Source organism: Symphalangus syndactylus, chromosome 19, assembly GCF_028878055.3.
Source record: "Symphalangus syndactylus isolate Jambi chromosome 19, NHGRI_mSymSyn1-v2.1_pri, whole genome shotgun sequence".
NCBI lineage: Eukaryota > Metazoa > Chordata > Mammalia > Primates > Hylobatidae > Symphalangus > Symphalangus syndactylus.
The window spans coordinates 88,056,092-88,072,389 of record NC_072434.2 but is presented as its reverse complement, the minus strand read 5'-3'; the positions used below and the strand labels follow the sequence as shown (position 1 = coordinate 88,072,389).

Sequence of the window (16,298 nt, the reverse complement as noted above, 5' to 3'; positions counted from 1 at the left end):
TTTTGAGAAATTAAAACAATTTTTGTTTTTTAATGAGCCGAGGACTCATGAATACAGTGATCACAAATGAGAGCCCCTCGTGGTGATGAGAATAGCCATTTCAGAAATTACTACTGAACATAGTAAAGGATACTGGAACTAATAGCTGGTGGTGTAAAATGTGATCAATCAAGAGAGTCTATTTCTGTTATGTATAATAATTTTTTAAGGTAAACTTTTCTTAAAGTATGAGATACATAAGAGTGAAAGAATCATAAGAATACGGCTTTGTAAATATTCATGAAGTAAGCACACCATGTTAACACCTATATTTAAAAAACAGAACATTACCACTACCTTATAAGCCTTCCCTTCCTTTACGCTTCCAGTCACTATGTCCCACCAAGCAAACAGGATGACTTCTATAGCATATATTAGTTTTGCCTGCTTTTGAGTGTGAAATCATATGGCGGCTTTTTCAAAATTTTATTTCTGAGATTTATTGATGTTGTTGTTTGTACTAACAGTTCATTCAGGCCCATTGCTGTATTATATTTCCACTACATGACTAGACCCCAGTTTATCTGTTCTATTTTTGGATTTGTTTTGTTTTTACATTTTGGCTGTATGTCTTTGGGTGTGCATACATACACATTTCTGTTGGCTATGTACCTAGAAGTGGGACTGCTGGATCATAGAACGTGCATATGTTCAACTTTTGTAGATGCTGCTAGATAATTTCCTTAAGTGTTTATTCTTTATATTCCAGCAGCAGTTTGTAAGTTTCATTTGTTCTATATCTTCACCAACACTTGGTGATATTTTTGGTAGAGATGCGCCTCTCCCTGTGGTTGCTGAGGCTGGTCTTAAACTCCTGGGTGTAAGCAATCCTTCCAAAGTGCTGGGATTACAGGCATGACAGGTGTAGCATCAACCCTGGCCAGTAATGTGGTTTTAATTTGTATTCCCCTGATAACTAATGAAGTGGAACTCTTTTTCATATATTTACTATTCATTTGGAGTACTAAAAAAATTTTATGACACTTGCATTTTAAAATATTAAACTTTCCTATGTTAAGAAGGGATGTTGTAAATTAGTTATTTTCTAAAACATTTGGCATAATTCGGTCTATCTCTGTATTTGATAAGTTGTGAAATTCTTTGAAAATATTTTTTTCCTTAATAAAACTATGTATTTCAAACCATGGAATTGATTTCAAATGCTACCTTCTAAGTGTTACTAAGACTATTTATTGATAGTATTTTTGAAAACAAGACTAGAAAAAATGAAGTAGTTTAAACAAACAGTAGTTTTTCCTTCCAGGGAAGTCTTCTCCAGGGAATTTCTTTGCTGGGATGGTCAAGTCCCTTATATACAAAGTTTTTCCTTCCAGGGTAAAATTATTAGGCATTGTAGAGGGTATAATTAAAAGTTGATCTCCCTAATTTTAGGTTTACTGGCCAATTACAACCTTATCATTGAACACACAGTTTGGAAGATTCTTGAGCAGTATTTTAGAGCTGTTTTTGAGATGGAGACCAACTTTTCTATGTGCTCCTACATGTTCGAGCCTTCTGTGCACTTCCTTTGGATCTATGTGACTAATTTCTGGCCAGTGGATTGGGAGTAAAAATAGTATGTGTCACTTTGGCCTGAGTCAGTTAAGGGCTACCTCCTTCTGACCTCTTCTGTTGCAGTGGTGAACATGTACATGTTCTAAAGCTTATGTATTAAGCTAGTGTTTGTTGTTGCAGTCAATGTTAAGTTACCTAATAGAGTTTCATTTTAGTAAATGGTCTATACATTGAAAAAAAAAGATACCCTGGAGCCCCTGAAATATTTTTATGCCCATAATTTTTTGTGAGTAGAGTGCTGCTTTTAAAAAAGACTAGGGTTTGGAGAATATGCTTATGAGGAGAAATCGGTTTATGATGGGAAAATGAAAAAGGACAAACGTTTGTTTTATCATTCTACCAAATGAGAAGAAAACTTTCACAAAAAGAAATGTTTAAGGTTTCTGATTATCAGAGTTTTATTTATTTATTTATTTATTTATTTGAGATGGAGTCTTGCTCTGTCACCCAGGCTGGAGTGCAGTGGTGCCATCTTGACTCACTGCAACCTCCACCTCCTGGGTTCAAGCGATTATCCTGCCTCAGCCTCCCAAGTAGCTGGAATTACAGACACCCAGCACCATGCCCGGCTAATTTTTGTATTTTTAGTAGAGACGGGGTTTCGCCATATTGGCCAGGCTGGTCTTGAACTCCTGACCTTAGGTGATCTGCCTGCCTCAGCTTCCCGAAGTGCTGGGATTACAGGTGTGAGCCACCATGCCTGACCTGAGTATATTTATTATTTACATACAATCCGATTATTATTATTATTATTATTATTATTATTATTATTTTTTGAGACGGAGTCTCGCCCTGTCGCCCAGGCTGGAGTGCAGTGGCGTGATCTCGGCTCACTGCAAGCTCCGCGTCCCGGGTTCACGCCATTCTCCTGCCTCAGCCTCTCCGAGTAGCTGGGACTACAGGCGCCCACCACCACGCCCGGCTAATTCAATCCGATTATTTTTATAACATTAAAATTATTTTAACTTGTTTTGCTTTTTTAAAAAAAATTTCAATTTAGGAAGGTGGTAACTATCAGAGAGGCATATGACACAGATGTAGTGCCCCCTTGGTATCCACAGGGGATTGGTTCTAGGTCCCTTGCGGATACCAAATTCCAAGGATGCCCAAGTCCCTTATATACAATGGCATAACATTTGCATATATTGTTCTATTGTTATTTTTTACTGTTTTTTAATTTTCTATCTGTAGTTGTTTGAGTCTGTGGATGAGAAACTCATGGGTTCAGAATGGCCTATCACAAACTGAGGGTTATGGAAAAATACTGTAGTTTACAGGTATTTTTTTGAATACTGTTAATACACAGATTACTCATAGTCTAATCAGAATAAAAATATTGAGAAAAATAAAGTCCTTTTCATCTTTAATTTCTAATTCTTTGCACAAAAGTAATTTTTTGGAAAAGCTGTTTCTTATACTTGGTTTCATTTTAGATTTCCCAGCAACCAAAAGTAAGCCTGAGTTTGTTCTAAGGTAGGAAGTATTTTATATTTTATCATGTCTGCTAGTCTTGTTCTATTAAATTACTTAAGCAGCTTTTTATTGTAGGAAATTTGGAAATGTGAGATGTTTAGCGCAAGGAAATAATCTTAAGTGGAACAAAACTGGTTAAGAAATTGAAATGAATAAAAAGTATGTTATGAAAATACGCAACACTCTCATTGACTTAATTAAAATAGCTTATATAAGATTATTGTTGGACTATGTCTTATAAACTTACAAGGGAAATCTTGATTCCCTCTCTTTAACTCCTTATAGTTATTGCCAAGATTAATATTCTTACATGTATATTTTTACAAATATGTGTGATAGAATTGTCACTATAAAAAAGTTTTATTTTTAAAAACATTGGCGTGAGAAAAAGGTGAATGCTTCTTAATAAAGTATTGGAATAATTATTTATTAGTGTTACTGGAAATGGGTGATTTAGTGTCACTTTTTGGGTAATGTGGATTTGTTTTGAGAGAGAAACAGAGAAACACTCAAGGAAACAAAAATCAACAAAGACTAACAAAATTTCTGCAGAGAATACAGGTACGTGCTTGCATGAAATAAAGGTCCTATCATGAAAATACTAAAAGTCTTTGAAGAACTAGGCTGGAGTTTATACTGCTAGTGTTCTTTATTGACGATATAAGGAACATACAGTTATATATGTGATGAAGTTAACATTACTGATATATATTTCCCAGATGTAGGGCTAACACTTCTTCAAAAATCAGATTTCCAGGTATTTCATAGCTTGAACAAATATTTGATGAGACCTCTCCGCTGAAATTTTATACCGTAGAACTTAATAAAAATGCCTGGAAATTTTATGTAGATGAAGGATTAGGGTTTCTAGAGGTCATGGTGTAAGTCATGCTTTCCTACCTGGCCTTTGTACAATACCAGATACAAAATGAAGAGCAAAGATAGAGGCCATAACGTACCTACTAATGATAAAAGTCCAAGTGGAGGTCTGAGTTTGAGAGCCAGATGACCTGCTGATTGAATTGCAGAACCAGGCCAACTTTTTCAAGCACTCTTCAGGTAATATAAATAAGACAGTGCCATAGAGCAGGGATCTTTATGGTTTTTGTTGCAATTGTAGCTACTCTGTGATTGTAATGCAAGAAAACAGCCATAGACAACAGGTAAGCTAATGAGTGTTCCAATAAAACTTTATCAGCCTTTTGTAGTCTGCTGATCTCTGTCTGGCATAGAAGAAAAAGGCACATTTGCATTTTCTGCAGCCTACTAGTTTCAACAGGAAGAAAAAGGGCCCAGCAGAATCCTGCATACCAAGGATTTTTCATCACCAGTTTTTCACCAGATAAAATACTCCATCTTACCAGAATTAGAGGGAGTAAAGGGAGAGAAAGAAACCTGAAATAATACTAATGAGCTCTCTTTGTAAGAAGTGGGGCAAACGCTTTTCTCACAAGTCCCTTGACACTAGAATTTACTCTGTTACTCAGGTATACTGCCCTTCCACTGGACTCAAAAGAACCTATAAAACACAAAGTATTACTTTGTACTGCATTTTCCAAACTTGAGAGTCTAAGTGTTTTGGTGCTAATTTTGGCATAGTTTCTCTCATTTTTTGGTTAGTGATAGTAAAACCATGTATTGAGCTCCCAGGAAGACCCTTTTCTTCCAGCCACATGTGGTGACATGAGGACATGCCTTTGGCCTATTTTGGGCAGCTCAGATTACTCTGTGGATTGATTCATATTTTTTGAGTGCCTACAAAATATGAGGCATTTTGATAAATGCTGGGGATACAATAATGAGCAACAGTGATCCAGTTCTTACCCTCACAAGAGCTTGTGCTGTGTAACAGAAAGGGCTCTAAAAAGAAAAAGTGATTTCTAATTTGAAACCTGAGGGACTAGCAGCACATGCCAAGGGGACAAAGTTCAGCATGTTCCGGGATTTGGAGAAAGCATTGTTTACCTGGGGAACAGAGTGTAAGGGGAAAGTGGAGATAGCTGAGGCTGGAAAAGGAGGAGGGAGCCTAGGTTACAAAACCTGTGTAAGCACTTGCGTTTTGTCAGATCAGGGGGACGTGATTGAGGGGCTTTAAAGCCATAAGATGATGTGAATGATCTCTATTTTTGAAGATGTTCAGTCTAGGTTAGAAGAGGCAAAAATTGAAGACCTACATTTGTACTGTTCAACAAAGTAGCCATGGGCCAAAGTGGCTGTTGAGCACTTGAACGGTAACTAGTGTGATGAGGAGTGAGTTTTACATTTTCGTAAATTTCGATTTAAAAATTTAACTTAAAATTTTAAGCAATATGTTTTCCTTTAACTTTAGTATTTTGATTGGACTACATTTCACATAAGCTATTGAAAATTTAGAGTCCAAATTGACCTATATTATAGGTGTAAAATTCACACTGGATTTTGAGTTCAAGATATAAAAAACAAGAATGTAAAATACCCCAATTTTTTCTATTGGTTATATGTTGAAATGATCATATTTTGGATATATTTGGTAAAATATATTATTGAATTTAATTTTACTCTTTTTGCTCTCTTATGTATGGCTTTTAGAAAGTTTAAAATTACATGTATGTGTCACATTATGTGTCTTATTGGACTACTCTGGCCAGATTCCAGTTCAGAGGCTGTCATAGGAATCTAGATGAGAGATCACCATGATCTGTGCTGGGGTTGTGGCAACAGCATAAGGTGGGTGAATTTGAGAGTGATCTAGGAAATAAAACATGGGATTTGCCATTTGATTAAATGAGAGATGGTGAATTCGTTATAAAGAAGGAGAAGGGAGCCTCCAAGCACAAAAATACAAGAAAATGTATGGTAGCGGAATGGCGGATTCAGACATGTAAACAAGCAAAAACAATGCATGTTATTTTTTATTGACAAACTAAAATAATGTAGTTAAAGCAATATTCTTTTACCATTGGATTTTAGCATTTTTAATGTTTGCTTTTTAGTATATACTACCTAATTGCTTCTTTAGAGTTACATAGTTTTGCATTTCTTAGATTGTAACTGAACACTAAATTTTACAATGTAATGGTTTACCATCTTTATTTCCATGTCATTATCTATTCATCCTCAACCAGTACTAAGTGGGAAGTGGGACTGGAGATGTTTTTGTATACTTTTGAGCATATAAATTCTCTAAACATTTTCAAATTTGATAATATAAAATTTATTTACATTTTAAGATGAAGCTTATTCCTTCTTAAAAGAACAAGTACTTTATTTACATGTGAAGGTTTACTAGACCCCTCCCTAAAGTTGAAGCCCTAACAGTATCTGATGAATGTTAAACGTTTAATACTTTCCCCCATTGTCCTCCTAAGAAATAAGATGCATTTCTAGCTTCATTTTCCAGTCTCTTAAGCTTATGAAAGTAGTCGAGACAGTTTGTTGACCCCAAAGAGACCTTTTAGTCTCTGGCTTGTTAGACAACAGGGTCTGTACTCTTCATTGGCATTCAGATCACAGGCAGCCACTGGGCTCAGTGCAAAGCCAAGCACAGCTTTAGGATTTAGACAAAGCCACCCTGGCAAAGGAACCCAGTTGTCAGGGTAGCTGGCTGTATTGTAAAGAACTGTTGCATAATGGAGAGACCAAGTAGAACTATTAGGATGCAAATGTGAAAAAAATGGTGGAGCTAACCTGCAAAAACAAACATTTCTTTTTTGGTGAAGAGTCTAGTCATTGTTGCTTTCTTCTGTTTTAACTTCTCTGGGCCAGGGATGTAGTTGGTGCAATTTGAGTATATTAGTTATCTTCAGTCATAATGCTATCCTATATTACTTTAAAATGAACAGTTAATTTGTAGGAAGAGACCACAGTACTTCAGTGTTTTGGAATCTTTTCATAATTTACAAGTGCATCCTACTTTAGTCTAGATCAATTTTATATGTGATTTTTATTCTAGATTAGATGGGAAATCCTTTTTGCTCTTGATTTTATTTCTTCTGATTTATAACCAAATATTGTTCTAATCCTTGTCATCCAATGACTTCTCCCAGTGGATTCTCATAGTTGTCCTATTTATTGTAGAATTTTTGGCTCAAGAGGAAAGCTACTGAAATCCTTACAACAAGAATTGCTTTATTTTACTAATGTCTTAAGGAAGTCTACCCTGTCCCTTTTCTCCTTTTCACTTTCTTTTGTTTGTTCATCCCTGTATTGAGTGCTCACTTTTTCTTTTGCTTTCTACTTCTTCCTTAGTTCTTTTCTTTCTACTTTTCATCTTTCTTAGCAAAACATTGTAGAACCCACACTTTGATAAATGCTGTGGTAGGGAAAGGGAAATAATACTAGTAAGAAGAAGAAGGAATAACAGAGGGGTCTCCTAACCTGGATTTAGGAGTCAGGGAATAACAATTACACCCATGCCTTACTGAACTGTTACTACATGCCAAGCACTATTTTAGGTGTTTTACCTGAATTAATCTCATTTAATTCTCACAGCAACCTTATGAGGAAAGTGCTATCATCCCCATTTTGCAGATGAGTATGAGGCACAGAGAAATAAAGTGACTTGTCCAAACTCACATTTTGTGTATGATGGAGCCAAGAAAGGCTTTCTAGAAGTTTTGAGCGTGAAGCTGAGATCCGAAGGTAGAATAAGAGTTGCCTGGTACACTGTGAATGGAAGCAGGTTATGGGAAGAGGGACCAGCAAAGGTGTGACAGAAAGGAGTCTTGCACCTTTCTGGAAGTGAAAGTAGATTTGTAGGGTTTGAGGGATTCTGTGAGAAAGGGACTAGTGAGAAATGATGCTGGAAAGATTACTCTGTGTTCAGATAATTTACATATGTTATTTGTGTGTGACGGTTCATTTATTCAGCAAATACTTATGTCTATGAAATGCCAGTTGCATGGCTGTTATCTGTTGGGAAGGTGGAAAGAAAATAGCAAAATAGGGGTGGCATACATCTGGATGGAGTTACATGGACTTTGAGGTGTTTTAAAGTAGATGAATCTTAAGCAGAGTCTTTGTACGTCTGTTTTGTTTCAAATCAGCATATGCCTTGACTTTCTCATTTTGTTACAAGGCTTCCATTTCTTTATCTTCGAACTTAGTACTTGCAAGGCTCCTAATTTCTTTAAGATTGCTGTATAATACCATTCACTTCATTCTTGTTTTGGTTTGCCTTTGAAATAGCTTTAAGAACAAAATACCTCTATAGCTGTTATTTTTCTGACTTTTAAACCTTAATTGGTAGAGCCATTCTTTTTTCTAATTCTTGCTTCTCATTTTCTTCCAGGACTATGATTCCTTCAGCCTTCTTTAGTTCCTTTCTTTCAAGTAAATTCCATTAACATTGGGCATCAAGGCCGGGCGCGGTGGCTCAAGCCTGTAATCCCAGCACTTTGGGAGGCCGAGGCGGGCGGATCACGAGGTCAGGAGATCGAGACCACGGTGAAACCCCGTCTCTACTAAAAATACAAAAAATTAGCCGGGCGCGGTGGCGGGCGCCTGTAGTCCCAGCTACTCAGGAGGCTGAGGCAGGAGAATGGCGTGAACCCGGGAGGCAGAGCTTGCAGTGAGCCGAGATTGCGCCACTGCACTCCAGCCTGGGCGACAGAGCGAGACTCCGTCTCAAAAAAAAAAAAAAAAAAAAAAAAACATTGGGCATCAAGTATAGCCATTTAAGGCCTTTTATGTTTTTCTTGACCCCAGGTTTTTGGAATCTGAATGTTGATTTATCACTACGACAATGATTGGCAATTGTAATTTCTAACATTGATTACTCACTATGGTATGTGCCAGACACTATGCTAATTGATTTATATAAAATAACTTAAGCTTTATAACAACTTTCTGAGGTAGGTGTTAGCCAAATTATTATCATCCAGTTTTCTAGTGAAAGAAATGGGAGTTTCAGAGGGATTAATGTTATCCAGGTTACACAGATGATAAGTGGCAGAGCCAGGATTTGAATCCATGTATTTGAGTACAAAGCATATACTTTTTACCCCCATCTCAAGCTTTCTGTCTAGCACTTGCATTTTCTTATTTTTACAGATTAAAAAAAGTATGTGGCAGATGGTTTAGGCTAAATATAACCAAAGCTAAATGCATCTCCCCCTAAATTACTTACCACTGTACTTAATATTTATTTAGGATGTATTTTGTGTTTAGCACTAGCAAAAGGAAGAATAATTTTACTTTTTAATAATATTTGAAATACTTACTTTGAAGTTCAAATTCATTCTCCCATTCTATTTATTCTTCCATGGCACTGTCTCAAATACCTGCCATTGGCTTCTCTCCTCTACAGTTTGACCCATTAGTTGGGTTTACATTTGTTTCCCACAGGTGATTGTGGTGAGCATGCACCCACTTTTGCAGCTATCTAATAAAAAGATGGAAATAGTTGGACAACTCATATCAACTATGAGAATGACTGGTGATGACTGATAGTAAGAGCTGGCTACTCACGCTAACGTTTGTTGCTAGGTATGCTACAGTAGTCTCTAATAAAAATGGTGGAAAATGTTATGAGAGGAAACACAACGAAATATTTTTCTGGGTATAAAGTAATGTTACAAATTGCTTTTGGTATGAGTAGCCTGTTAAAATTTCAAATATACTTAGATGATATTTTTAGAAACATCTTGAAAAATAATCATGTGGTGCAGAATGATGTTTCAGTCAATGATGGACTGCATATGTGACAGCGATCCCATAAGATTATAATGGAACTAAAAAATTCTTATTGCCTAGTGACGTAACATCATAGCACAATGCATTACGTTTTTATGGTGATGGTGGTGTAAACCAACCTATTGCATTGCCAGTTTTGTATAAAAGTATAGCACATACAATTATATACAGTACATAGTACTTGATAATAAATGACCATGTTACTGGTTTATGTATTTATCATACTGTTGTCATTTCAGGGTGTACTCTCTCTGCTTACTTTTTTTTCTTTTTTAAAGGTTAACTGTAAAACAGTCTCATGCAGTTCCTTCAGGAGGTATTACAAAAGAAGGCGTTGTTACTGGAGATGACAGCCCCATGCACATTATTGCCCCCAAAAGCCCTCCACTGGGACGAGATGTGGAGGAGGACAATGATATTGATGATCCTGACCCTGTGTAGGTCTAGGCTAATATGTATGTTTATATCTAAGTTTTTAACAAAAAAGTAAAAAAAATTTAAATAGAAAAAAGCTTATAGAATAAGGATATAAAAATACTTTTGTACAGCTGTACAGTGTATTTGTGATTTAAGCTGTTATTACCAGAGTCAAAAAGCTACAAAATTAAAAAGTTTATAAAGTAAAAAAGTTATAGTAAGCTAAGGTGAATTTATTATTGAAGAAAGAAAAATATTTTGTTATTGTAGCCTAAGTGTACAGTGTTTATGAAGTCCACAGTAATCTACAGTAATATACTAGACCTTCATATTCACTCACCACTGATTCACCCAGAGTCACTTCTAGTCCTACAAGCCCCATTCATGGTAAGTGCCCTATAGAGGTGTACCACTTTTTTTTTTTACCCTGTGTACTGTATTTTTACTGTACCTTCTCTATGTTTAGATTTGTCTAGATACACAGATACCATTGTGTTAGAACTGTGTATTCAGTACAGTAGCATGTTGTTCAGGTTTGTAGCCTAAAAACTAGGTGTTTCTATGACATTCACTCAGTGAGGAAATTGCCTAATGATGCATTTCTCAGAATGTATCCCCATCATTAAACAATGCATGACTGTAATGGAGTAATGTGATCTGGTATTCTTTTTCCTTTTTATAGTTCACACTGTATATTTTTAAACAATACTTCAGCGTTTCAGTTTATTTGCGAACTTTGATTTGTGCACTCATTTACACATTCATACATCATTCACTCCTTCATACTTTATTGATGAAATCTTACTTACTGGAAGTGCCAGTGAGGTACAGGAGATACAGCAGTACACAGTGCTGAAATAGTCACAGCCCTCATGGACTTGACGGTGTGTTTATCATTGGATTGGATTTAAGAGAATTGCTAATTTTTTTCTGTTGAGAGTTCATGCCATATTTGACTTTTGGATTTTCTGAGATTTATATTAATACATTTGAAAATTTTGGTTTTAGAATTAGGCTAATGGTTACAGGTGTACCTCAGTTTATTGTGCTTTGTTTAATTGCACTTTGCACATAATTGCATTTTGTACAAATTGAAGGTTTGTGGCAACTCTGTTGAGCAAGGCTATCTGTGTCATTTTTCCCAACAGCATATGCTCACTTCATTAGCATTTTTAGCAATAATGTTTTTAATTAAGATACATACTTTTTAAAAGACATAGTGCTATTGCACATTTAATAGACTATAGTGTAGTGTAAATATAACTTTTATATGAGCTGGGAAACCAGAATTTCATATTAACTTGCTTTATTGCCATATTTATTGTAGAGGTCTGTAACTGAACCCAAAAGGTCTCTGAGATAGAACTTGTATATAGATTTTGATTTGATCACTACATATGTTTATGATTGTTGGCTTATACTTATTGGCATTCTGAAATTTTCCTTTTTTCACTTAATATTGTTTTTGTGCTCTGTCCATGTGCAATGTAGTTACAGCTGTAGCTAAAGCTATTGGTAGGTTATGCCTTTTAGCTGCTGTATAGTATTCCATGTGAATATGTAGCACTACTTTTTATTTATTCTTTAATTGATAGACTTTTGGAACATTTCCCCTTTTCCTCTTCTAGTCAGTTAATACCACAATAATTGAGGTCTCTTATGAGTCAGAACTTTGAACAGCTTTGAAAAAGAACTATCTTTTGTCTCATTAATGTAATTTTAAAATAGAAGTATTTGAATTTTGCCTTTAGTATTTTTGATATTTTGCAGAAAGTTCCAGTTGACTTAGTTTAAATGGAGTCTAGTTTGTGTGCTTTTCATACCTTCCCAGTAAAAGTCCTGAACTGGTCATTTTACTTGGAGTGTATGAATTGGCATAGCACAGTACTGAACAGATAAAAGGAAACAAAGTATAGGAAAGCAGCTAATTGTAGTAATTGCAGCTGGTTTCAAAGTACTTCTAACAGTTTGTGCATAATGCTTACTTGAAAGCATCAAATGGGTGCTAGTTGTGAAATAGAACACCTGTTTGTTGTTGAGCATGTGTTTATGCAGATGATTGTTGTTGTCAAAGCACCTTGATGTAGAGTAGTCCTGTTTACATTTACATTCTCCCCAAAGGATTAACAGTGTTCTCTCAATAAATTTGCAGTCTATTCTCCTCTCAAAGGCTGCTGTTTGGAGGGTGGTGTGAAAGAGGCAACAAGTGCTTGCTAATCACTTGAATATACATAATTAGTTACAGTCTGGTGCACTGGATTCTTTGTAGAACCATAACAATACTGATTGGCAAATGCACCTAACAATAGATGTGTCACCATATAGTCCTTGAGAGTGCTTGTTGTTTGTTCACTGGTATTTATTATAACTTATTTTTCTCAACATGAGTTAAATTTTTATTATCAGTACACAAACTCTTTTCCTGTTCTTTTAAATGAACCAGTGTGTTACATAACAACTCTGTCATCACTAAGAAGCAGTGTTGTAAATTTCTAGACTACCTAGAGTCTGAGGGTATTATTTAAAAACACATTTGCTGTATTTAGTAATTCCAAAGATTGAGAAACATCCAGTCAGTCACCATCTCTTCCCTTTGGTAGGCTCAGCAAGGGAGTGGAGAAGCCTTTTAATGGAAGAAAGAGGCAGCTTTAGGTATGCTGTCGTTGGAAGGCTGTTGGCATGGGAAAGCTGGAGGTGTGGGTATCTTGTGTGACTGGTCTGGGGAGCATCTGAGCTTTTTCTGTTTGGTCCTTGGTTGTCATTGCCCAAGTCCTGAGCGTTCTGGGCTCTTGGCTGCAGAGCTTGTGGTTTGCCATCCTGCGGTGGTTGCAAAGGTTGTGGCTCAGAGTTCTGTGGTTATACATGATTTCACTGTTGTCCATTTTATATTCAGCCTCTCAGTGGGTAGTGTTGTTAAGATGAGGCGAAATTTGTTTAGAAAAAAATATGTAAATCTATATGAAGAATAATATTAAGTAAATAATGTAGATGGCATGTGAATATGACACAAATTGTGAAGGTGGTAAATGAAATTAGGAAGAAAGGAAAAACCGTTACATGGTAATTACATATGAGGCATTTCACTGTTTTCCCATTTTATTTCATTTTATCCTCTTCAAAGCTCTATAAGTACAATATCATAATCCTGAAATTATAAATGAGGATTCTGAGGGTTAGTGAAGTACATTGGTCCATGGCTGCGCAGCTAATAAACAGGAGCTAGAATTCCAACCCAGAGCTTACTGACTTGAGCTTACTGACTTTTGACTCTATAAAGAGGCACAAACTATTAGTTTACAAATGCGGTCATTCCATGAACTGAGATCTTTCAGTGCTTCACTTCTAGTGCCTTCCATTTCTCTTCACAGAACACTCTTTTTGGATAAAGAAGGTTTAAAAAATAATCTCTCTATTGATTTTTAAATAGCTGCGGTGGCTAGCTTCCAAGTCTGCAACTATGTACTTCCTTGTTTCAAGTTGGCCTCACTATGTGCTTAGAGGATGCCTTGGCTTATCCTAGTTACTGTTGCTGTACTGAGACCATCCAGTAAGAGTGACTCAGAGCTTGCTCATTACCTCTTCTTGCCCCTTAGTTCTTGTTGTATATCAAAGCAAGTGTTTTCTAAATTCTTGTAGACTCTTTGTTCTCTATTGCCTTATTATTGGTGATATTGCATGCCATTTATCTTAAAAGTATGGATGGTAGAAAACATGAACTGCTATGACAACATAATATATATCTACAGCAGGCTATTACATATTTTTTTGCTTTCATTTTGTCTTGTGGTAGATACTTACATATAAGAGTTTATGCTATGAGCAGAAATAATCGAAATGTCACGGGATCCTTCAGGTGTCACTTTGCCAGCCGGGAACCACTGTGGCCTGTGGCGCCCCTGCTTGAGTTTCACTCACTCCCACTGTGCTCGTTCCACCCACTCAGCCCGGCAGGCTGCACTCAGTTTGCCCAACCCAGACCCCACGCCTGACGAGGGCACGCCAGGCGTAGACCAGTGAAGGGTGTGTGAGAGAGCTAACACAGGGTCCGGCTAGCTGTGGTGGGGCAGGCAGCTCTGGGTGCTGGCACAGGTGCCGGCTCCTTGCCAGGCTGCAGCTGGACCAGGTGTACCACACGCAGTTTCTGGTGCAGGTGCTGGTGTCTGGAAGAGGGGGATGCGTTGGCACCCAAAAACTTGGGGACGCCAGCAACTGCAGAGCCTCAAGGAGTGGGTGAGGCGTGCTCTCTCATTCTCGCCATGCGCGGCTCGGCGAGCAGGGGGAGCATGTTTCAGCTTGTTCAGTCCCACCACCTCACCCCAGCCCGCGGCTCCCAGGCTGGCCCAGCTCCACTGCCACTTCCTGTCACGTGGGGCAGCTGCCCAATGCAGGCAGAAGGCCGGAAGGCTATAATGTTACAGCTCTGGCTCGGGAAATCCTGATGTCTGGGCCCCCAGAAGTGTCACTGCTCTTCACTCCTGCAGTCCAGCAAATGGGAGCATGTCACCACCCACAGTTTGGTGAGCTGGCCAGGAAAGCGTTGAAGCCCTTTTCATGCCCACTGTTGGGTGGGTCCTGAATTCTGGTCCTTTGTCCAGGAAGAATGAGGTTATGTGGACAACTGGAAGGTGAGCAAGGTGGAGTTTTACTGAGTGGTAGAACAGCTCAGCAGAGAGGAGACCCAAAGCAGGCAGCTCGTAAGGGTGGTCCTGACTTACCTTGAGTCCAGCTGAAGATGGGGTTTTTATGGGCTCAGAATGGAGGAAGTCCATACTGATTGGTCCCTGGGCAGGAGGAAGTGCGTGCTGAGTGGTCCATGGGTAGACCTGGAAAAAACACCATTTGATTGGCTGAAAGGCACAAAGGAAATTCTCCCTCCAGGTTGTGGATTCCACCTAGAACTGGCAGCCAGGTTTTCAGGCTTCATGCTGTGTGTGGCCTAAAGGTTGGGTTTCACTGGGGACCTGTCCCAATCTGCCTAGGAATTTGTCTGTCTCCTGCCACTATCACAGTTTTATTTCTGAAATACACAAATATTTAAAGCTGTTAGGAAGGTGTCAGTAGAGAGACTTGGAAAATACAGGCAAGATGAAAGTAAATTATTCTGGTAACAAAATGACCCATTCTTATTAGGGAAAATGAAAAATATACATAAAGAAGAACACTATAATCTATAATCTATTGTCCAGAGATATTACTAATATTTTATGTCTCCTTAATCTTTTGTCTATGCACATATTTTTATATTTTTAAAATACAACATTTGGAATTTTATATCTTGCTTTTTTTCTTAATATTATAAACATTTTCCCATATCATTAAGGACTTTTAATAGCATTTTATAATTATTTACCTAACAGTTCTCCCTGATAATTAGACAGTTAAGATAGATTTCAGATCTTTTTTTAAGGTAGATTTTTATGAGTGAAATTACTGGCTAAAAGAATATGGTTACTTTCATGTCTCTTTATAATCTATGAGGTACTTGATTTTTTCCTGGAAAGGCTGTACCAATTTATGTTCTCGCCATATTCTCATGCTTTAAACTCAGTGCATATGCTCTTATTTTCACTAGTATTTTGAATTCCATCCTTTTAATCTTTTCAAAATCTCAAATCATTCCCTCTCTTGTATTACCAGTCTCTCCCTCTCTGCTTTATCATTCACACCAGCATATAAAGGTGCAATAGTATCTTCCATCCTAAAAAGCCCCCTCTTGACATATTGCTTCCCATTCCACTACTGCCTCTATTTCTGCTTCTCTTTTAATAAAATTTATTGCATGGTTTGTCCACACTGGCATCTTTCATATTCTCACCTTGTAGTTAATTTTCTGCCCTAAACTCTAGTTTATTTGGATTTCTTACTCCTCTGAAGAGTCTAGTAAAAATCATTGACATCTGCGTGAACGTTTTTCTCTTTCTTTTTCTCCATCTCTTAATATCATTCAGCACAAGTAGCAACTCAATTCTTGAACCCTTATCTTGGTTTCTCCTAACTCATTGGCTCTTCCTTTCTGATCTTTTATCAGTTCTTGATACACTACCTGATGCCTACTTATTGGAGGGCCATGTGACTCCATTGAGGACTCCTTTCCCTAAGGAAAAACTAAGTTTCCCTGAAGT

The 16,298-nt window shown here is 37.2% G+C and overlaps 1 protein-coding gene across 5 annotated transcripts in view; it reads left to right on the top strand.

The window, feature by feature from the left end:
- AKT3 (AKT serine/threonine kinase 3) overlaps positions 1–16,298 on the top strand; it is a 370,924-nt gene that overhangs the window by 119,751 nt on the left and 234,875 nt on the right. Inside the window, exon 1 of one of the 5 annotated variants that reach the window (XM_055235068.2) lies at positions 9,416–10,196. The exons of the other annotated variants lie outside the window; for them this stretch is intronic. The gene's annotated coding sequence lies outside the window, so the exon portion shown is untranslated. Of the gene's footprint in view, positions 1–9,415; positions 10,197–16,298 lie in introns of those variants that run through there. 5 annotated transcript variants of the gene reach the window in all.